This window comes from Passer domesticus, chromosome 3, assembly GCF_036417665.1.
Source record: "Passer domesticus isolate bPasDom1 chromosome 3, bPasDom1.hap1, whole genome shotgun sequence".
Taxonomy (NCBI): Eukaryota; Metazoa; Chordata; class Aves; order Passeriformes; family Passeridae; genus Passer; species Passer domesticus.
Genome location: NC_087476.1, coordinates 108684530 through 108706923, shown reverse-complemented (window position 1 = coordinate 108706923; position 22394 = coordinate 108684530). Strand labels below are relative to the sequence as shown.

The 22394-nt window shown below is 50.2% G+C and overlaps 1 long non-coding RNA gene across 1 annotated transcript; it reads left to right on the top strand.

The window, feature by feature from the left end:
- Positions 1-3018: 3018 nt before the first annotated feature.
- LOC135298231 (uncharacterized) lies at positions 3019-4237 on the top strand. The gene is made up of 3 exons (XR_010360243.1): positions 3019-3068; positions 3681-3799; positions 4030-4237. It is a non-coding gene; the product is annotated as an uncharacterized LOC135298231 (long non-coding RNA).
- Positions 4238-22394: the final 18157 nt, after the last annotated feature.

Genomic DNA, 22394 nt, shown 5'->3' with positions numbered 1-22394 from the left:
TCAGGTAGGCAGCTAAATATTTTCACCTGTGCTTTATAACTAGGGAAGTGAGACCACAAGAAAACAAAAACACCAGCATTTTGTCCATAGTCACAGCACAAGCAGCTGCCAACATGAGGGTAGTGCTCAGCAACTGCCTCAGAACAGGAGAGCTGATGCAAAGGAAAACCAAAGGAAAACCAGACAGTGCATCAGGGGATTTAAAGGAAGCACCAAGTTTTCAATCCAGTGAAGCAAACCTCAGAGGGACTTCTCTGTTGCTGGCACTGGCATTTCACAGCTCTGTTTAATTATACTAATCACTTTGATGATGACTCCTGACATTCACCTTCATTAGCCACTGGCGGCCACGCTCAGCTGCTGCGACTTCAGAGCTATCAATGTCTGCTCTAAATAACCCATGAGTAAAATCAGCTGGGAGCCAGTGTGTCTGGGCTCTCCTCTGGCATAGCCTGCATGGAGGTGGCTGGGAATGCAAGACTGAAGCCAAAACTGCAGTTTAACTCTGGCTGAGCATAGGCACGATCTTTCTCTGCATGTCTTGGGGTGGGGAGCTCTTTCCTCTTTGGCACTGAGAGCAATGGCAGAGGGGAAGTGGAGAGTGGGGGTGATGTGCAAGGAAGGACTACGTGAAGTCAAGAAGTCCAGACCCTGGCACCATCTTCCCAGTTGCCTTGGGAATGGTGTCAGTGCTACACCTTCCGTGGCATAAACAAATAGCTCATGCCATAGCCAGGCTTCAGCCCAAGGGTTTTCTTGCCCCAGTGCCCGTTGTCCCCAAACAAACAGCAATTCAGGTCACGCTGAGGGTAGTCATATCCTGAAGGCAGGGGACAGGACAGCTGGAAGGGCACAGCAAAAGGCAGGAGGACACGTGGGGCCACAGCCATCCTTCAGAGCACAGGGCTGCCCAGCCAGAGAGCAGCTGGACCCTGTCCCACAGCTCTGAGGCCCTGCTGTGGCCACGCTGCCCTTGCTGGCAGTGTGCTTTGCCTGCCTTAAACCAGGATGAAATGTAGGAAAATCACAGGCAGATCGCAAAGGCAATTAGGTGTTGTGATGCAGCTGCTTCGGTTTTCCTTCCTTATGATTTGTTGTGCTGCTTCCAGCTTGTGATTCTCATTTTACTAGGAATGTAAATGGAACACGGACAGAACTTTCAGTGATCCCATTTGTCAAAACACAGGAATTTGAGCTTTGCAAAATAAAAACAGAGAGAGAGGTGAGATGTTATTGCTTTGTAGTTAAAGACGCTGCAGCAATGCTAAATGCCATTTGTCACTTTTATCTGAGAGATCTTAATTATCAGCCCCAAAAAGCTGAACAGGATGATGATTTCAACCTGCTAGCAAGCAATTTCCCCAATACTGACCCTGCAATGTTTCTTTATGAAGGTATTATTTTGCAAACTAGTGCCCACAATAAATCCACTTGTGCAGATTTTATTAGCAGGGACCTGTCACTCATTAACTGCTGCGGCGTGCAACGTGTTCAAAACACAGGGAGGCACCTGTTTATAATTCAGAAAAAATAAAATGCATAAAACTTTTATGTTGTAAAAGCAGCATCGTTTTAGCATGAGTGGAGCTGTTTGAGATATGAGACAGGAGTAATGCTCTCTGTGCCTGCATCCCTCTGAAACCATCGCTGGGTTTATGAATGATGCACTGGGCATGGCGCTCCTGCCGTGGGGTAGTTGAACACTTAAATGCCATTATAGCTTTGGTGCTTTGTCATGAGAGGACTGATGCTTTTTAAAAAAGAAAATAAGGGAGATGTGAGGCACTTCAAGGGATTTTAAGTGTTCCTTCATTCAGCATTTATAACTGGCATTTTCCTGAGTGTGAAAGTGCATTGAAAAAAAGGGTAATATTAAGACCCTGTTCTTTGGAAGGAGATTGCCCATGGCATGTCCTGAGTGCTTCCCTTTTTCCCTGAAAGTCCTTGCTATACATCAAGCTACATTTCTCAGTGCTGGCTCTGTCGTGCTGTATCTGCTGTATATTTTGGCTGGTTTCTCTGCTGCACATCTTGGCTTTTCCTGTGACACGCATCTCTTAGGAACACAATGGACTTTTGCACTCTTTGGTCAGAAGGATGTTGTCACTGCAGGCCCTTCCCATGCAGCCACAGGAGTGTTTCTGAATGCTCCTCTTGAGGAGCACACACCCTCCTTTCCAGAAAGGCCTTTTTCCCACTGCCAAACCACATGAGCAGAGCTCCCTCTGCTTCAAAGGCAGCCTTGGGCTGCCAGCGCAGATGCTGGTGAGCAAAAGCCACCCCAGCACTGGGCACGGGTGCCTGGGCCAGGCTGGCCGTGGAAGGAGGCACTTCTGTCCCAGCAGGGTCCTGCTCTGCAGAGCATCCAGCTTCCCGAGCTGGCTTTAATGCAGATTCAAAGGCAGCAGTAAACTTCCCCAGCCCTAAACCCGCAGAGCTCACGCCCAGCCCGCGGCAGGGGCGGGCAGGATGGCAGCCCCTCTGCAGCCTGTCCCGCCGCAGGAGGGCAGGGGGCCGCGGTGTTTGCCGTGTCCCCGGGGCTCTCCCGGGGGAGCAGCGGCCCTGCGGGTCCCGGTGGCACAGCGAGCCCGGCCAGCCTGAGCTCGGAGCGGCGGGGACGGGAGCACGGAGCTCCCCAGCCCCGCCCGATGGGGCTGCTGGTGTCGCGGTGGGCAGGGGACACGGCATCCTGCCGGCCTGGCACTGCCCGGGAAGGGCTGCGACGGGATTGCCGGCGCTGGGCACACCCCGCCCCACATTCTGCCGCCTGCCTTCAGAAACGGGGGACGAAACACGGGGAAAATTGAAAAAAAAAAAAAAACAAAACAATGGAGGCTCACAAACTCCTAGTTTCTGTATGTCTTCCCGAATATGTATACAGATTTTGATCCAAGAGACACACTATTTTTAGTGTCCTTTGGGGTATGTTTGGGAGCAAGCCCTTAACTGTTGCTGTGCTGCTATAGAAACCGTATCCATGTACACTGACATGTTTACAATTGTTTCAAACGCCATAAACTTTCAAGGGCAAAATCAAGCGGCTTATTTCCATTAAAGTAACTGCCCTGGTGTGGGTTCCTTCTACTTTTACATTTATTAATTTAGGACCCTTCTCAGCTTCACCCAGCCCCACGGAGCTTTTGTTTTGAGAACGGTTTGCCAGCTCTTGCTGCCATGGTGCTTGGCAAACCTGGAGCAGAGCAGTTGCAAATCTGGATTGAGGAAGAGAAATTTTTTTTTGCTGGCTCTGCTCGACCTCAGCCATAGGAGGGGTGTTTGGCAGATACCAGGGTGTCCGTGCAAGGCAGAGCCTCCTGCCTGCCCAAGCTCCATCCTGGTGCTGAGGAGTTGCTGTGGGAGGTTGTTCAGCCCTTGTGGCCAGCTCACGTCTATCTGGGACAGAGCAGCTGCTTAACTTAAAACAAAACAAAACAAAAAAACAACAAAACCAAAAAACCACCCCACTCACCTCCCCCCACCAAAAGAAAAAAAAAAAAAACAACAAAAAACCCACCAGCAAAGCATTTCGGTTTAGGCTCTGGGAAGAGAAAACACTTAAAAAATTATTTTAAAGGTTAGGCTTCCCCATCCCTTTTTTTTTTGGAAGTCACAATTTTTCTCCTATGACAAAGATTACAAAAGGGCAGAGAAAAAGGGTGGAGTTTTATCCAGCACTCCAGGTGGGCAGCAGATGTGTGAGCAAGAATTCCCTCCCGAATGTGAGATGGATGTGTCATTTCAGCTGGATGAGGAGCACAGAGCCCATCCCATCCTCCCAGTGCCAGCCTCCATCTGCAAGGTGGGTTCAAGTGCACCTTCCCTTGAAGTACCAGTCCCAAGACAACCATGCCAGGGCAAGGCAGCTCCATCCATGGATGGATGGCTGGGGACACCTCAGAGTGGCCATCACCCACATTCCCCCTGCCTCCTGCTGCCTGTATGATCCCCATCACTTGGCTGTGTTCAGCTGGGCACTCTGGCAGAGACACTCACAGACCCAACCACACCAAACTGGTTTTCCCTGTCCAGGAGCAAAGTCCAAAGAAGGATTTGGCCTCCAGGGTCCATGTCTGCAATGAGCACTCTGCGATTCTGGAGGTGTGAGCTTGGAGATTTCTCCTGTAAAGACCTGTGCATGCTTTGCTAAGGTTAAGCTGGGTTTCCCTGAGTTACCTGAGATCAGTGAAAATCAGGTCCACGTGGAAATAAAGGAAATAAGTGGAGATTTCTGCTGAGTTTGTTCCTAAACTGATTTAATGCCTCCAACCTCGGCACCACCTACTTTGTCTCTTTCTTGTGCAAATATGCCTATGCTTACCTGATTATTATTTGTCATTCAACCCTGCAACGGTCAATTATTTGTGTTTGCTGGGTCATGCAATGCAGAACAAAAAGGCAACCAAATAAGTAGCATCTGCAGTAACATCCAAGCAGCTGAATAGAGGCAATGGCTGGCTGTGGGTGGCCATTTGCCTGAGCCAGCAGTTTCACCCTCTGTGTGCCTGCAGAGAAGGAGAAAGTGGCCGTCTGACCCAACCCCTACCTTGGTGGAGGATGTTGTGCTGTGCAGAAAGCCCCAGGTGGAATACCCAACCCCCATAAGATGCTTGTGCAGCAGAGGCAGTCGCAGTCATGATGCTCTGGCCCCTGTGAGGTAGAAACTACAGTATGTAAAACTCAGATCTTAGCCCAGTGGCCAGTTTCTGAGTGGCTGGGTGGTGACAGGTTACCCTTTATTGATGTGCTCACTGCAATTAAAAGTCAGCAGCCAAAAAACCCCATAGTTTTTGTCTAAAGAACATATTATTTGCCTGCAGCTGAAGTTCCTCCTCCCCCAGAAGTCCAGGCAGAGGAGGCTGACAAAGCCTTGCAGACCACAGAATGTGCTACAAAACTCATCCTGGGAGCTGCTTAGAGAGGTAAAAAAAGCACATGGAAGGGGATGCTCCCAAAGGTCCTGTCCCAAGATGTGGTGCTGTGGGAGTCCCTTTACACACATCAGGCAATGATCTCAGCATCACCATCAGGACAAAACCTGCCCCTGCCTTCCTCTCCCTCTTCCCAGCTCCCTCCCCTGGCCCAGAGACTTGTCCTACGTGACCCTGCTGCTGTGTGATCGGGAACTCAGCAGCACTGCAGGTAAAACAGCCTCAACCTGGGGAGTTCTGGCTCCATTTCTGTTACTACCAGTGAGCACAACCTCCTCATCACCCTTTCCTGAGCTGCTTGGGTGTTCAGGCATGAACCAGTTGGGTGACAATGCATAAACAGACTTGGTGCTGCTCCAAGGATTAATTGGGTGTCCATGTGTGAGCAAGCCAGGCGCTGCTGAGTGACTCATTTGGGTGCCCATGCATGGACAGAAGGGCTTCCCATGTGGGAACTGGTCAGGCAGTCATGGGGCACGGATGTGCTGCCATGGATGATCTGGGCAGGCATTGTCTGGGGACTGATGCATGAATTAACAGGGTGCTCATGCAGGCTCTCATCAGCTGCTCATGCACGGGCCTGTTGGGAGCTCCTGGGTGAGATCACTGGAGCCCATGGGTGAGTGCAGTAACCCTGCAGTTCATGCCCAGCTCTCTCCTCTCCTTGAAGAACATCCTTAAAAGCCATTTGAACACAAATCCATTATCAACTTTCAACGTCATCACAATCCTAACACCAAGATCCTCTCTTGCTTTCAGCACAGCAGACAGAGGGGTCAATACTGAAACAATGTGTGCATATGCACTAAAATTTCACCCCTTGGCCCTGGGGACCAGAGATCCTGGGAGTTATCAGCATTACAACCCCAATTTTTTGTATGTTATGAACTCCACCCCTTACACCATGAACTAGAATACCAGGGTCAACATTACCAAAGGCCAAATATATGTACTTGTCGTGACTTCACCCATTGTCCCCGAGGACAAGGATGGAGGAATTAATGTTGTAAAAACCTGGATGCAATACTTATTGCAAACACTCATACCTGCAAAACACTTAGCCAGGAAGGCCACAGCAGTCTGAAAAATAACAAACCCCAGCCCTTGCACTATTACAAATGTCAGACCTTGTGCCTGCAAGAAAAAACCAAACATTAGGGCAGTTCAAATGCAACACTTTTTCCATCTGTGTTCTCGGAGCTCTGTTCTCCCAAGTCACCAACTTCATTCCTCCAGCTCTCCAGCTCAGTGATGGGGAGTGCTGGTTGCCCACTTTCTGCAGAGAACACTTGTTAATGACTCTTTATGCTCATGTGTAGGATGTTCAGCTGCTCATGTGTAAGTGAATTGAGCACTCAGGTGCAAACTGCTCTGGATGTGAAAGCAGGGGCTCACTGGATGCTCATGCATAAGAGAAGTGGATGCTGTTGCATGGGGGCAGGAGACCTCTCTGCACACACAAACACACACTCTGTGGCACAGCCCAGCACAGCCCATCAGCAGTGGGTGAGCTCTGACTTTGGGCTGTTTGGCTCCTCCTTCTCCCTCCCCACAGTGCTGCATCTGCAAGCACAGCCTGTGCTTTAGGTCATGCTCCTGGGGTTTCACCAGCTGCTTTTGAGTCCCAAAGCTCCTGAAATCCTCACAGACTGGAGAGGGAGGGACAAGAAGGGATTGAGGTATCTGATTGTGGGTGATATTTTCCATGGGCACATGACACTGGTGAAAAACCATTCTAGTCAAAGGCAGAGATTTGGCAATCCCAGGGCCAGCTATGAATTCCTTTAGTCATGTTAGTTAGCGCCTTGCTTGGCAGCTGTCATTGCAGGTGCTTGCAGAGTCACGACATGGAAATCCAGAGGTGCTAATGCAGCTCCAAGAAGCTGGAAGGGGGCAGGAGCTGGAATGATCCAAGTCACACCACTCACATACAGCTTCCTTCTGGAGCCTGTCCTCCATCCTGGAGCACACTCTCTAAGGGGTTTGACATGTGAGCCTCTGTCAGTGTGACATGGGGACACTGATCTTTGGTGGCTCCCCTCCTGCCAGCCATCCAAGAGTGGAAGTGTTGGGGTTGAGACACCTGGTGCTCACTGGACTTCAAAGGTGATGAATTGTCTTGCTTACCCAGAGATATCTCTGGTGCAGATCTGCCTGGCTGGGGAGGTTTGAGGGTCCTGGAGGCTTAGTCTGTTAGCAAAAGCCCGGTGTCCTCTCAGCAGGATGAGTGAGCCAAATGATGGCAGGTAGCTGCTGATGCCAAGCAAATTTGGGGCTGCAAATTTGGAACCTCCTCAAGGCTTGGTCTGCATCTTCTCATGAAATGTGCAAGGTGCCCAACACACTGTTCTCAGTGAACAATGCAACCCAACACTGATGCCCTTAATCTCACTGAGCTGAGTGCGAGCTAGGGCCTTACTCAGGGGGCAGCATTCAGCTGGCATCGAGCTGGGCACAGGGCACAGCTTCCAAATTCATCCCTCAGGTGACAGCACCATCAGGAGACACTCAACCCACCCCATCACAGATAGAAACACAGGGAACGTCTGTCTGAAAACTGGAATAATTTCAAAGGCAGGATCACTGAGCACAGCAGGAATGTGAAATTATCACCATGGAGAAGTAGACTTCGGCTTGAAGCATCCCAAAATTATTTCTTCTATGGCTCTGAAAATGGTTCACAGAAGCCATAAATACACCACATTCACAATGACACCTCGTGGCAGGGTAACTCCATGGGAATGGCCAGGGATGAATTCCTGCAGGGTGAATTGCTCAACAGGCTGCCTGTATTTATCTCCACACCTACAAAACCTGCAGGCAGAGTTTGCTCCTGCCTGGTGCCACCACCTTGTCCCCAAACCCACGTAATTCTTTGGGCAGTTTCTGAAAGCCCTGTGACACCACTGAAGGAAGTCACTGAGCAGCCTCAGACTGCCTTGAGGAGCACTTGGTGCACCGTGGCAGGACACAGCACGTCCCTTGTCCCGGGCCACCATGCCCTCCATGGAGCAGCCTCTGATTCCCTGGGAATGGGCACTTGGGGAAAACTGAGCATGGGGGATGGCTGAGCCAAACACAAAGGGCTTTTTTCACTGCGTTTAAAGAAAACAGCTTTAATGGGAAGAGAGGAGTTATGGTAATAGAGGGAAGTCTGAGGGCAGGCAGGGATCTGCCTCCCATTGCAAAAGGCAGCGGGAGGGGGTTGCTTTGCCTGAAGACAGGATTAGCTGGCATTTCAAGAGGAGGTGGCTGAAGAAAGTATTTGGTAGGAAAAATCACATGTTTCAAGTGTGCACTGAAGTTTCAGGAACCATTTTCATATGCTTCTGAAATATTTCCTGCTTGACAAAGCCACAGAGAATCCCGACAAGGACCAGAAGAGGAGTCTGGTGCTGCCTCGTGTGGCATCTCTTCAAACAGCTCTGCAGGAAGGACTCAGAGGTTGCCAGAACAGGTATTTCTTGCTGCACTTTCTTCTCTGAGTAAGGAGGCATCTTCATACACATAAATATACACAAGCATCTGGAGGCCAGGCAGGCCCAGTAGTACTGCATGCACAAGAAAGTCTGATATGTGTAAAGTCCATGAAAAGACTTACAAAGCAGTGGTGGCCTCTTACTCAGAGGCCACCAAACTCTAGAAGGTAATAGGGCTGTGGATGCCAAAATAATTCATCAGGTAGGAGGAGGAAAACTTGAGTACTCTGAGGAAGGATTGAAGAGCTGTGTAATAATAGATGAGACTTAAAAAATTGTCTGTGGCCCCAGGAAGATGGTCCCTGCACAGGCTGGTGGGTCCTGAGAGGGCCTTGCTGCTGCTCCAGAACTGTATTTAAAGCTCAAACCATTGGGGTGATCTCAGCTGTAATAAAAGGAGAGATGCTTCAAATGACTTTCACAAGAAAAGTTATCACAAACACCATCCATCATTTCACCATGGATGGGGTGTGATTGATTATCATCCTGCCCTTTAGAGAGAGACAGGATCAAGATGAGCTTTGTTCTTGCTCTTAGATCTTAATAGACTTTAAATAGATCTGTCCAGCCATGAGATGTCCACATGTGCAACTCTCCCATTCCTCCTGCCTTTGCTGAAGACTGAAACCATTCCAAAAGAGCATTTCCAGAGGAAAGGCTGCAATTCCTTATGGATTTAAGAGGGCTCATGAGCACGTGTTCCCCCTTGCCACAACTGCTGAACCACTCAGCTGGGGATCTGCTCAGCAGGAGAGGCTTCAAAACATTTTTACAAGAGTTCTGGCAACAAAAGATGCATGTCAGGACAGCAGATAGAACACTTAAAAGGCGATTGGAGTTGAGTTGATTTTGCAACCACTGGAGTTTATTGCACTGGAAAGCAACCAGCTGTGGCTGGGTGAACACTCCCTGTCTGCAGAGAAACTCAGGGTGCTCAGAGCCTCTTCTTCCTCTTCTTCCTCTGGTGCTGCAGGAAGAGAACCCACAGTTCCCATCTTGGGCTTTTTTGTTTCAGCTCAGGCAGTCATGTTCCTGACAACTCAAAGCAAAGTAATTTCACTCTGTTTCCAAGTCATTCAACTCCTGAAAATCAACTTACTCCTCATTTTCAATTAGGACTGAAGTAATTTTTAAAAGCAAAGACAATTTCAAAAGCAAAGTTATTTAGAAATATTTTTAATGTTTCAACTGTTTAAAAATGTTTTTATTTTGATGATTTGGGGTGGCTTTTTTCCAAAATTATTTTATTATGGAAATTATCAGTATAAGTTGTGCAGCATTGGAAAGAAGGCTGCTGTGCCTGTGTGGCACAAATGACAGGAGGAAGAATTTGGAGGTTTTGTGGGAGTCCTGTGCAAGAAGGACCTGCTCAGTGTGGGGTTTCCTCTGCTCCTCCAGCCCTCTGACCCCAGATGGCTTTTTCCTCTCCCACAGGAGGTATGGGCCCATGTGTACATGGTACATCACTTCACTGCTTTCTCATGGTGAGAAAGATTTATTTGTAGACAGCATTTCTGAAATTTTGGACTGAATCCTATGACCTAACTCTGGTTGGGAATGGGGGGTCTCAGCATTCAGTGGGAATTCATAGGTAAAGATGCCTGTTAAGGAGTCCCACCTAAAGGAAAATACACCTTTGCCATAGGGGCAGCTTTGCATCTCCTCAAACACAGCCCAAAAAATGCTTTTTGTTGTTCTGATGCAGGTGCAAGTCCATTTCCCCCAGACCATGGAGGGAGCATTGGAAACAAGGCAAGATTTGGACTCATGCAATAGAGTTCTGGCTATGAAAACATCTCCAGTGCAGGCTGCCTTGTGCTTCCTTTGTCCTCAGAGACCAACCCAGCCCAGCTAATACTGAAGGGATTTCAAATGGGCCGTGTGCCCGGTGCCCCAGGAAATCTCCACGGTTGCCTGGCTGCTCCCACCAGTCCATGGCAATCCCATAAAGGCTGGGTAACACAATAACACCATTCCCTCAGGCCCCAGCTCAGAAACACACTCAGACACTTGTAAAACCTTAGGCCTATACTTAAATCCCTGAGCTTTCATTCCCTTAAGCCACGTGTGCTTTCTCCACATGCTGAGCCAGGATGCTCGTGCACAGGGTAGGAAAATGCTGCTTCAGCCTGCTGAGAGCTCTGACACAGGATCAATACCTGAGCAGAGCACCTCTCCCAGAGGACACTGGAATGGATCTCCCACGTGGAAGAGAGCAGAGCAGCTTTGGCTCAGCCCTTCCATTGACACCATCCATCAGGTAAGATCAGATCACAAGCTGCCCAGACAGATGTTACATTATTTATTAGGGCAGGCTACTGGTCTGAGGCCTGAGGCCAAGCAGGAGAGGGAGAAGACAGCACAGAAGATAAAAACACAGTATTTCTTAACCTCCAGAATAAAGGGCCTTGAGAAAGAGGGAGCACAAAGCATCTGTACAATTTATGCCTACATCACACATACGTTTTTTATGAGTGTTTTCCTACTCCTTAGTGAAGGAAGGACACCCCCAAATACATGGGATTATGCAGATTTCCTCACTCAGAGGTTCTGGGACTCCTCGAGAGACAAGCAGTGACCAGTGCCCAAATTTGCCAAGCACCGAGTCACAAAAAATGGTGGGCAGATACAACTATTTTAGCTGAGTTTTCAGGCCCAGTAGCAGGATGGGAGGTGGAAGACACCCAGAGGCAGATCCAAAGCCAGTGGTGAAGCTTTCTTCTGGATGCATTGCTGATGCTGTGGTCACTGGAGCATCTTCAACCCCAGCCCAAGCATGCACACATTGTCCCATGGGGACCCTGGAGGCAGCAGCTTGTCCTCCACAGCCATGCCCAGCAAGCCCTGCTCATGGCACTGCCAGCTCTTAGCTGAGACACCCCAAAAGCAGCTCCCAGGATCCACCAGCTGTGGCAGAGGTGGCTCACAGGGGAGGGGTGAGAGGTGCCTGCAACACCAAGATGCTGTGAAGGGACAGGTAGTGAGATAAGAGTGAAGTGACATCATTCTTGGACTTAATAGTAACAATAAATATTAATAATATGTTGTTATTATTATAGCTAATAGAAGCACTCAAGCAGGGGGCACTAATTCTCCATTTCAGCAGAGAATTTGCTGATTTTTCTTGAAGGTACAGCAGCTGCTGCTGCTGCCTCCCTGCTGCCACTGCTGCTACAGGGCTTGATTCCCGTGCTGCAGCCTGGCTGAGGAGGTACTGGGTGGGAATTCGGGGCTGCAGTGGTTGCTGCCTCCTCCCAGCAGCTCTGGCTGGGTGGCTGGGTGCTGGGGAAACCTCAGCCACCGAGGTGGAGGCAAGGACAAAAGAATAGGAGCACAGGGAGAAAGCAGCACTGGGAGGTCTCGGTGTAGGGTTTCAAACACTTCTGGAGCGGCTGGAAATAACCGGAGGGGGCTGTTTCTGAGCAACTTTGTGCAACTCTTTTCTTGCATCAGTGCAAACCAGACTGGGTTGGAGAAGGAAAAGCTGGAGGAGGTGGTGTGGAGCCGTGCTCTGCTTGCTGCCACTGAGGTGGGCTCAGGCAGGGGAGAAGCCCTGAAGGCTGATTAATTAATTACCCACCAGGGGCTCATGAATTGACCACTGGGGGCTGGAAACTGGGGCAGTGCTGCAGGCACAAGGAGCAGCAGGAAAGAGAGGTGTCCACGGACCTTGGTTGTTCTATTGACCCAGCAGCTCTCTGCACACCAGGAGCCTCAGCACAGCCAGTCAGGGCAAGTTCTGGTGCAGTGTGATTTTGTAGAGGGCTAAGGCAAAGTCTTGCTTCCCCCAGAGCTGCCCTTAGCAGTGATGGGTTCTCTGCCTCATCCCTCCACCCTCGAAGCTCCCTCAGACAATGTTTCTGGTGACTTCTTCAGGTCACATTTAATCTATCCCCATTCATTTCTTTTCATGCAACAATTTTGGTTTACTCTCCTCCTTCCTCTACATGCTCCTCTTTTCCCCAGTAAAGCTTCCTGTCCAAAAAACCCATGGTCTAAGCCTGCTGATGGCTGTCTGGAGGATGGTGTTCATGACATCAACCCAAACACAGGACTGTGTTCACTCTACCCGCAGCATCAACCACCCAGGTCCCTAAAACCTGTCACTGCCACCTCCCTCTTCCTTGTTCCCATTACATGCTCATCTTCTCCTACATATGGTTATGGGCTGTGCCTGAGGTCCCACAGATCCCATGTCCCCTTGGGCACGCACAACTCACATTCTTTGTGGCCAAAGGAGTTATCCCTTCAGCTGAGACAGATCTGCTTAAGTCTCCTACCCTGCTGGGGAAAACCCTGAGTGCTCTCAGCATCCACAGATGGCATTGCTACACACCCTGAACCCCTTTCTCAAGGGTGTCACCCCCAAAAAATCACATGTAGAGAGATAGGAGGCATGTTTCAGAGGAGAAATTGCAGGAATCATGCACAGAATGGTGTGGTGGGAAGTGAAGGGGAATAGGGATGGTGCAGCCTTGGACTGGTGGCATTCCAGCTGGGATCACCTGCTCCTCCATCCACCAAAGCAGAACCTTCCCCCAGCTCCCTTTTGTCCACCCAGGGCTGGTCACCACCAACCAACTGTGCAGGAATTGCACCCACCACACCCTTTAACCAAGGTGGGATCCCTTTTATGTGCCAGAGGTTCTCTCCCTCCCTGGGTGCCTTCTCTCCATGCCTGGAGTGGTTCCAGGGCAGCAGGAGCAGGTGCAGTCCTGTCCAGGCACGACCAAAGTGCTATAGCAGAGTTATCTCTGTGCTCACTGAGGACCAGACAGCCCCACTGCACAAAGGCAAATTCTGGGGCTTTAATTAGCCAAGCAGGGAAACACTGCTCTGTCTTTAAAGCAATCCATGTCTGTTTAAAGGGAAAAACAAAGGCTTTGAAATCAGAGATTTAGAAGGAGGGAGAAAAAACTGAGCTCAAAATTATTTCATTGCTCAGCGGCATTGCTTTGAACCAGAAGTTTTTTTTGGAAAAAAATTCCATCCCTCTTGTCCCTCCTCTGAAAATCAGTCCTTGGGGGTGTCAGGGCTCCCTTTCGTTGGAGGCTTCATCTTCCCAAGGCATTGGGAACTGGAGAGAGGGTAGGAAGGGTGAAGAATCATGCCTCAAAGGAAAACTTCCTGGGTGCTGTTGGACCACTGCCTCCATCACCTCCCAAGCTCTCTGGCACCCAGATGTCTTGCACCAAAGCCATGACCAGCAAGCTTTTCTTTTTTTTTCATCAAGCTTATAAGGTAATAACTATATTAAGATCTGCACCCAACAAGACACACATCTAAAACTGAAAGCTGCACAGCAGAGGGGCTCAGGAGATCAAAGGTTTTTCTGTCTTCCTTGAAGTTGTGCTTGAAACAAACAACTATTGTTTTCAAATCCTGCATTTTATTCAAAGCTCAGTTGGAGCTGATGTCGTGCCTGTTTATTTTCAGTTGCTAGTGGTTTGTCTGCAACCAAAATAAGTCTTTTCTTAATGCTTTCTTTGCAACATCACTCGAGGAATGGGAGCCATACGTGTCCCCATGCCAGACCCTCAGGGTGCCACGGGCTCATCCTGCCCAGGACAGCCCTGAAGTCTTTCATGCACAGTCCCACACTGCATTTTGGAGATGTGCTTTGAGGTTTTGCTGCTGCAGTGTCTCAGTGCTGTTGCCAAGTGCTCACCACAGAATTTCCTCTGTTTGCAGGGCTCTGCCAGCAGTGGCTCAGCACTCACGGTGACCTTCTGCAGTTTGATTTTTAGTACCAAGTCCCATTTTATGCAGAACCCATTAAAATCATTAGGTGTTACCATATAAATCTCCATCTGCCACGTCACAAGGTGAGTGACATTTCCTGACAGCATGTTTCATCGTCACAGGACCTATTTTTAAAGCACTGATTTAAAGTTGTAATGAATATCATGAATTAGCATGCTGCTGAATTCACATCTGCCCAAAACCCCTAAAGTTTTGGACTCTTTTATTCTACTTTTCCTAGGAAGGACTGTGGCACTTTTAAGATTTGTTTATTGGCGTGTACCTGCTGGCACAGTCCTGCAGTCTCCATTGAGCAGGGACACTTCTTGTCTAATTTCAGCAAGACATTTCAGAGGGTAGAACCCTCCAAGATTGTTACTTAGACTCCATAGTTTTCTCACAAAGAATGGTGAGTGGTTATAAAATTAAAAATGTTGACGATGGCTCTGGCTGTGGGTTACCCCGTCCCATATCAGACATCAGAGAATCCACATGAGAGAGCTGATAAAAACCAGGCTTTTAGGCACACTGAGCAGGTCACTCCTGTAAAGCATCTCAAATTCAGATTCACACTTCTCCTCTGTTTTCTTTCCAAGATCAATAATAAAAATGATGGAGGATAAATTGAGAGAGGCTAAAACACAACTTCACCCAAGTGCACTGTGTTCCTTCACTCTTTCACACTCTTCACGCCAGGTCTTCCTCTTGTGTTCTTCTTCTCATTGTTGTTGCTGTTCTTCTCCTGCTTTTTCTTAATCTTCTTCTTCATTGTTACTCCTACAACTGATTTCTCTTTCAGATGCAGACCAAGCTCCAGCCACACTGGTACCACAGTGTAGCCTCCAGGTGCCCCTATGGAGCAGAGACGTGGTGCAGATGCAACAGGAGAAAAAAAAAGCAGAAAAAGGGAGCTTGTAGGATGCCCCACATAGCAAATCCCCTGAAACAGGAATTGGTGAATTCCAGGAGGACTCATTTTACATGAAGATATCACAGAGGGAAGCCATAAAGGAAAGTTTCCTCCTTGTGCAAAGGAGCAAGGCGAGACATGGAGCACTCACGACTTTCATGCAGACAGCTGAAGATGAGGGGGAGCTCTCTGTATGGGTCCCAGCCCTGTCTAGATTCCATAGGCATTCCCAAAATGAGGTTAACAGGCAAAAGAGGTGAGCGGGGCAGGCTTTTCTCCCTGAAGCATCCCAGTAACTGAGCAGAGACTTTGCTAAACCAGGGTGCTCTGACACCTCCAGGCTGCACCAGCGCCTTGTGCTGACCTGCCGTGTGGGAAGCAACACTCCTCTGGCATAACCCAGCCTGCCTTTGCCTCCAGCCTCACAGGACACAGCCAGAGGAGTCTCTTGGTGGTGTGTTAAAGTGAGCTGACACTAGATAGCACCACGGGTGTGGCCCAAGGTGCAGGAGGCAGCCACCCAGGGAGGCACCGGGGTCCCCCCAGTTCTCTGCACCAAGCTCAGCCCACAGCAGCTTCAGGCACCACAGCAAAGAGAACCAAAACTGATTCATGAGGGGCAGGTAAAAGAAATTAGTCAGGCTAAAGAGTCCTAAACTCTTCCTTGACCACCACGTTCAAGCGTGGCCTCTCCTGAAAGGCTTGCATGGGAGTCCCCTCTGGCACAGGAAATTCTAGGGGATGAGACCTCGGAATGGGGTGAAACCTGCTGCCTTTGCAATTCTGCCTAAAATCAAGGAAAATGTTGAGAGCAGCCTATTTAATGTGGTGGAAAGGCTGACCAAGAAGGAGGCTGCACCAAGAGAGGGCAAGGGTGCCATGGTGGCACCCCACAGACCTGTCCCAAGCATGGGGGGGACAGCTTGGGGTAAGGAGGAGAAGTAAGGTCATATATCCAGTACATATCAAAGCTTTGTCAACTAGGAAAATTAGAAAATTATGCTTTCCAATTTCCTCCAAATGCACTTATTGCTGTCTCAGCAGATTCCTGTCACCCTCTGGGATGCAGAAACCTATTAGTCCAGTCTGAAAGAAAAAATCAAGTGCATCTTTTGCTGTTTTGTAATATGACAGACATTTCTGAAGTTACCTGGCTTCAAATAGGCATCTCCATGAGCAGAAAATGCCCAGCCTAAAGGGATGAGCAGCCTTTGCCTTCAGTCATCACTGACTGGTGAGATTCATCATGCCCTTAACAATTTGAGGGCAGGCTCAGCTGCTAACACAAGACTCCTACTTCTGATTCAAACCATGATGTAATTTAAGTATCAATCATTGTTCCTAGAAAAAAACAGTTGAGTCTGCATGGCAAGGCTGTATATCTATGCTGCCACAAGACTTCCCCTGCGTAAAACAGGGAGGCCTTTTGACCCAAGGGACTTTGCTTCCTGCAGAGGAACTCAAGAGGGAGCAAAGTTCACCACGACCAAAATAAGCCTTGGCACAAGAGCAGATTTCCACACACTTGCCTGCATGCAAGAAGGGGGTGCACAGCCCCAGCAGCCCAGAAAACATCTGGTCCAGAAAGATATTTTCACCATGACTTCAGATGCACTCTGCCCCAAGGATGTCTCCAAGCAGAACAAAAGCCACTGTGGCACTCCATTTCAGTGTGGATCACTGCAAATCCCCAATCCCAACGTAGCTGTGGTGCCTTTGAGTGCCACCAGCTAATGGGATTGGTCAGAGTTCTTGTGGTTGGTTGGTTTTGGGATATTTTAGGAAAACTGCCTTGGTCCCTGCTGTCCTCAGCCAGCTCCAAGGCTGTGCTACCCTCAGGAGTTTCTACCATGCTGGAGTTTGGTGCCTGGGTCAGCATCTCTGCATCCCCGTATCCATAACTGGCCAGATGGGTGTCAAAGGGAAAAAGTCCTGGGAAGAAAGAGGTTTGGGGAGGGGGAAACCAGGATGTGCTCCTGTCTCTTTCCCACCCTGCCACCGACAGAGCAGAAAGCAAAAAGGCCACAGGGCGGTGGGAAAGGAAGTAAGTTTGAGGGTACTTGTTGCATTCCAGTGATGGCTGGAAGTGGGAGAGCAGCAGAACATCACCACCTCTGGGGAGAGGAACATCCACTCACCCCCCCAAAGTGAGGGCAGTTACCCAGAATTTTGGGAAACAGAAAAAAACGTGCAGGGTATCTGGCACTGGCAAGTGACTGGGGGCAGAGGTTTGTGCCCGAGTGACAGCAGAGCCCTGAGCAAAATGGGAGGGAGAGCAGCCCCTTTTATCAGCACTGGCTGCTCCATTTCTCACTTTTGGAGAAGAAAGTTGAGCAGCTGCTGTTGCTGGGACTGCAGGAAAGCATCCCTGGGCCACTTGGCATGGAGAGAGAGGAGCAGGTCCATCCCTGGGGAGTTCTGGAAGGAGTCTGGCTCTCCTTATTGACCATTTTTATTTTGCTTCCTTTAAAGGCTGGGAGGAAAGAGGGAGGGAGGACCTGAGCAATGTGGTCTGAAAGAAAAAAAGAAGAAGAAGAAAAAAAAGGCAAGTTAAAGATGTGAAGTGCCTGGCAGAGACCCAAAGCACAAGAGCACAGAGACCGTGAGAAAAATGTAAGTTTGCTGTCCAACTGGATGGAAATCAGATGTCGCTTGGGACTTCACAGGACTTGTAAATGAATAAAGGAATGGGCAGGAAGGGGAGGAAGATCCTGCCAGGCTGGAGAAGGCAAACCAGCAGGGCCTTGATCCCAAGATGGTTAATATCCGTGAGACATTCCTACAGGCAGCAGTGCTGTCCTATCACAGCATAAATCCTTCACTAACTGCTCAACCAGATCTCCCGAGAATGGAGTAGTGCAGACTTCAGGGCTTTGATGCTGCAAGTAGCTGAGGAGGAGGAGGGAGCCATGAGGATGGGGAGAGAGCCACGGCAGCCCTTGCTGGAACACAAGGGAGCACAGCTGCTCGAGTGGCACTTGGCAGCTTCCATTGCCATTCCCAGCTCACCCAGGGGCTGCTTGGATACCTGGCCTGGGAGTGCCAGGGTGTCTGCTGGGCGTGGATGGCCCAGAGGAACAGTGGCAGAAGGAGGACAGAGGGGTGGCAGAAGAGGTGGGATACTCCCTTGGGAAGATCTGCAGCAGGATGGACACAGCTGCCTTTGGAGATCAAGTGACTTTTGCTGTTGCGTGTGCAATCAGACCACAGGATATCCTTGGAGACTAATGGAAGGGGCTGCCCGTGCCCGTGCCTTTATTATACACATGCACACGCAAATCCTTGAGATACCACCCGACCCAGCATCTCCTGCAGGACCTCCTGTTTGTACCCACCTGCTAAAAGGGGAAACCCACGCAAGAAGCAGCAGGGTCAGCTAAAGAAGCCTTTGTGAGCTCTGTACCACCCATGCCAAATAGGGGAAGGCTTAGGGAGAGACTTCTGCTAGAAACCACTCAGAGCTGCTCTGGGCTGAGCACCTGGGTGGGACCTGCCCCTCCTGCACAGAGGCTGAAGGGCTCCATGGTGAGCCTGGACTGAGTGAGCAGGTCCAGGACAGGCTCTGGTTGGAAGCACAGTGTTCCTAGTGTCCCTTGCCATGCACCACGCTCAGCCTGCCAGGCAGGCACAAAAGGCCTGGCCTTGCCATTTCCCAGCAACTCGCTGTGGGAAGCTCATTCCTGCTCGCCCTGGGCTGGGAATGGAGCCCCCCCCCCCCCCCCCGAGACCCACAGGGCCCTTTCTGCAAGGAAACAAAGTTGTGCTCCTTGCACAGGAGCCTGGGGACTCCCCAGCAGCCAGCCATGTCCAGGGCACTGCTGTGTGAAGAGCTGTAAATGCCAATAAGGACGGCTGCTGCCCCAAAATGCTCCCCACCACAGCTGGCTTTGTGAAGTGCCTGTCCTCTGTAAGTGCAGTGCCCTTGGAGGCATCGTGGGAGGAGATTTCAACCCTCTTCAGGGAGGTTTAAGAGGGACAGATGCTGGAGGTGGGTGAGGAGGCATTTAGGGAGATGGGAACATGCAGAAATATTCATATGACAAGCAAGCCCACAGCTGCAACCGATGACACCATTAAAGCAGTGCGGAGCCTTGAGGAAAAAAGCCCAACGAGCAACAAACCCCCCCCAAAAGCTCCATCTGAACACGCTCAGAGCAGCTTTGTGACCTGGTGGGACCTTGCCTGGGGATGTCTGGGCTCGGGGCTCCCTCTAGAGGGTTTTGCACAGACAGCAAATGGCCACACCACGGCCTTGGGAAGGGGGAGGAACGGGATCCAGGGCTCAGCCCTTCCTTCCCTTGGGGTCCTGCTTTGCATGGGGGGGCCTTGAGAGCATCCCCAAACTGCGCTGAGCCGGCATGAGCATCTTCAGCTCTGCCGAGGGCCGTGGCAGGGGCAGACATATTAACAATAATAAATAATGTTTACACATTATTTCAGCCAAGCAGGATTTGGGGAGAGGGACACTGGAAGTGACTTTGTGCTGTAGGTGCAGGCAGAGCTGAATCCAACCTTGGAGATCCTGTGGAGGGGTTGGAATGATTCAGGACCGATATCCTGAGGTGAGGGCAGGGCTGTAACCAGGAGCTGCATAAAGGCAACTGGCTCTCAGCTCTGGGCAGCAGAGCTTGGAGCAGGGGCTGCCCCAGGAGACACATCCCACCAGGAAGATCCCAGACACCAGGATGCACTCCTCATCAGAGCAGTGCTTGGAAGAAGACCCAGCCATGGAGCAGCTCATCACGGGACAGGCTGCTCCTGGCCAGGGGTGCTGGCAGGGATTTGCTGTCACAGACCTGTCTCAGACATCTGCAACTGCTCTGGCACCAAAAGGCATTTTAACTTTCTAAAACACCTGCTTGACAGCCTTCTGAGATATTTTGTCATAAAGGGTGATTGTAAAGCTTAAAGTTTTCTTGCTAATAACTTAATTACAGCCCAGACTGCCCAAAGCAACGAGGCACTTCAAACACATCCAAACAAAAGAGATGTTAGCCATGTTAGCTCATCCCTGAGGTTTTAATTAGAGCAGCTGCAGGGGCAGGCTGGGAGGTGGGCAGCATCTCACAGCCTTTGTGAGGGGGTCTTGGCTCTCCACCTCTCAGGCCAAAGTCACAGAGAGACAGAGGTCACACAACAAAAAAGAGCAACAGGAAAGAGGTTTTGGGTGCTTTTAAGGTTTCCTAGAACAAAACAATTTGAGGTCTCAACACATGGAGCTGTAGGGAAGCTGAAATTCTCCCCAGGCCCTTTGACAAAGGGCTCTGCTCAGCTGTGGCAGCAATGCCCAGCCCAGCTGTGCTCAGCTGTGAGCAAGACTTTTGCTTTTTGTCTGCATAACAATTCCAGCTGCCCTGTTCCCTCCAGAAGGGACAGGAGAAAGCTGGAAAAAGAGCCACCACAAGAAGTTGCACTCCTTTCTAATCTCCACTGTTTCTGCTGGTGATACAAATATTCTCTGTGCAAACCCTGGGAGAAGACAAGGTCCTGCTCAGTGCCTTCCTCAGCGTGCAAGCACCTGCAGTTAAAGCCAGAAAGGGTTCTTGAAGGGAAAATCGTGTCTTAATAATTTAATATTCCCCACTGAAAGGGTGGTCAGACTCTGGAACAGGCTGCTCAGGGATCTGGGAGAATCCCTGTCCTTGGAAGTGCTCCAAAAGCTCGTTGATGTGGCACTTGGGGACACGGTTTAGCGGTGGGCTTGGCAGCGCTGGGTCAATGGCTGGGCTCGATGGTCTCACAGGGCTCTTCCCACACAAACCATCCTGTGATTCTCTGATTCCAGGACGCAGCTGGTCTCAGCTGGTGCCCAGGCTGGCTGATGGTCCCCTCACTAGATGGTGCTCTACGCCCTCCCAAGAAATCCCTCCAAGAAATCCCAGAGCCCGTTTGTCTTGTGCTGCATTTCCAGCTGCAGCCTCAGGTGGGAGGAGAAGGGATATTTTCCTGTCCGGGGGATGCTTTCCTCAGCAGCAAAGCGGGATGGGCAGTGGGCTTTGGAGAAGCCCAGGTTGTGCTGAAATGCAGTGGGAAATGCATGGAGGAAGAGGAGGCTGAGCAGATGGAGCAGAAGGCGCGATCATTCCCCCCCTGCCTGGAGGATCCTTGTTTGCACTGATTTGCCCCCACAGAGGAATCACATCCTGGCAGAGGATGCCCAAATTTCCCTGGCCGGGACTCAGCTGAAGGAGGACACTTTTCCCCTCTCCAGCTCTGTGGGCACACGGTTTGTGGGCAGACTCTTCCAAAAGCGTCCTGGGATCTTCAGCACCCGCGGGCACAGCGAGAGCCCACAGCGCTTGTGGCTCCTCCTTTGGAGAGCCGGGAGCCAGCCCGGGCAGCCCTGCCCTGCCGTGGGCTCAGGCAGGCTGAGCCTTCAAACAAAACAAAATCCACCCTCAGCCAGAGCGTGTGGAGCTCTGGGTGGGCTGGGTGACAGCTCTGCCCCTGGGGAGCACCAGACACGCTCCAGACCCTGCTGGCATCGGGAGCGAGGATGCCTCTGTAGGACTCGGCAAACGGAGCTCTTAAGCGGCGCTTGTCAGCCAAGAGATAAACACACTTCGAGTTAAAAGTGTGTTTATCACCCTCTGATGGGGAATATGGCATGTGTTTATGTACAGCTTGGAAGTGGAGAGGCTTTCTAACCGTGCAAGAGAGCTACCCAGGGACACAGTCGGGCTGCTTTGGCTGGAAAAGGGATTTTCAAGGTTTTCTTGCCTGATTATCCTGTATTTTCTTTGCAAAGTGTGTGTGGGGGTGTCATCTTGAAGCCTCTGACCTATGAGTTATCCAATGGGTTTTTGCATTTGTTGCTCTCTTTGAAGCCTGTTCAACCCCTCGTGATGAAGACAGAAACCATTCCCCAACAACAAGCCCCTCCTGAAATCCAGTTTTGCAGGACAAAACCCCCAGAAAGACCTGTACTCTGTGCCATGGATGCCTTCAGTGCACACAGCCTCTCCTTTGACAAGCTGTCAGGAGCTTCAAGAGGATCTTCATTGCTTTGCACACCCTGGTTGGGAAAGCTTGAGCAGAGAGCTTGGCTGTGCGGGGGTCAGAAGCCAGGCCTCTTCTAAACGCGGCATTTCATGCACTGCCACCCTCCCAAAATTCACTAGAATAATTTCAGTGTAACAAAATAATCAGGCCCAGCCTTAAAGCCAGATCACTGCTGCCCACAGGGGAATTGTTTTCACAGGGTTTCAGGGAGATGTTTCTTCCAGAGCAACAGGCCCCCAATATTTCCTGGGTTAGCCACGTTCTCCATGCACTCCCTTAAAGCCATGGCACCATCCAGGACTCTTAAAAAATAATTTCCTGGACATGCAGAGG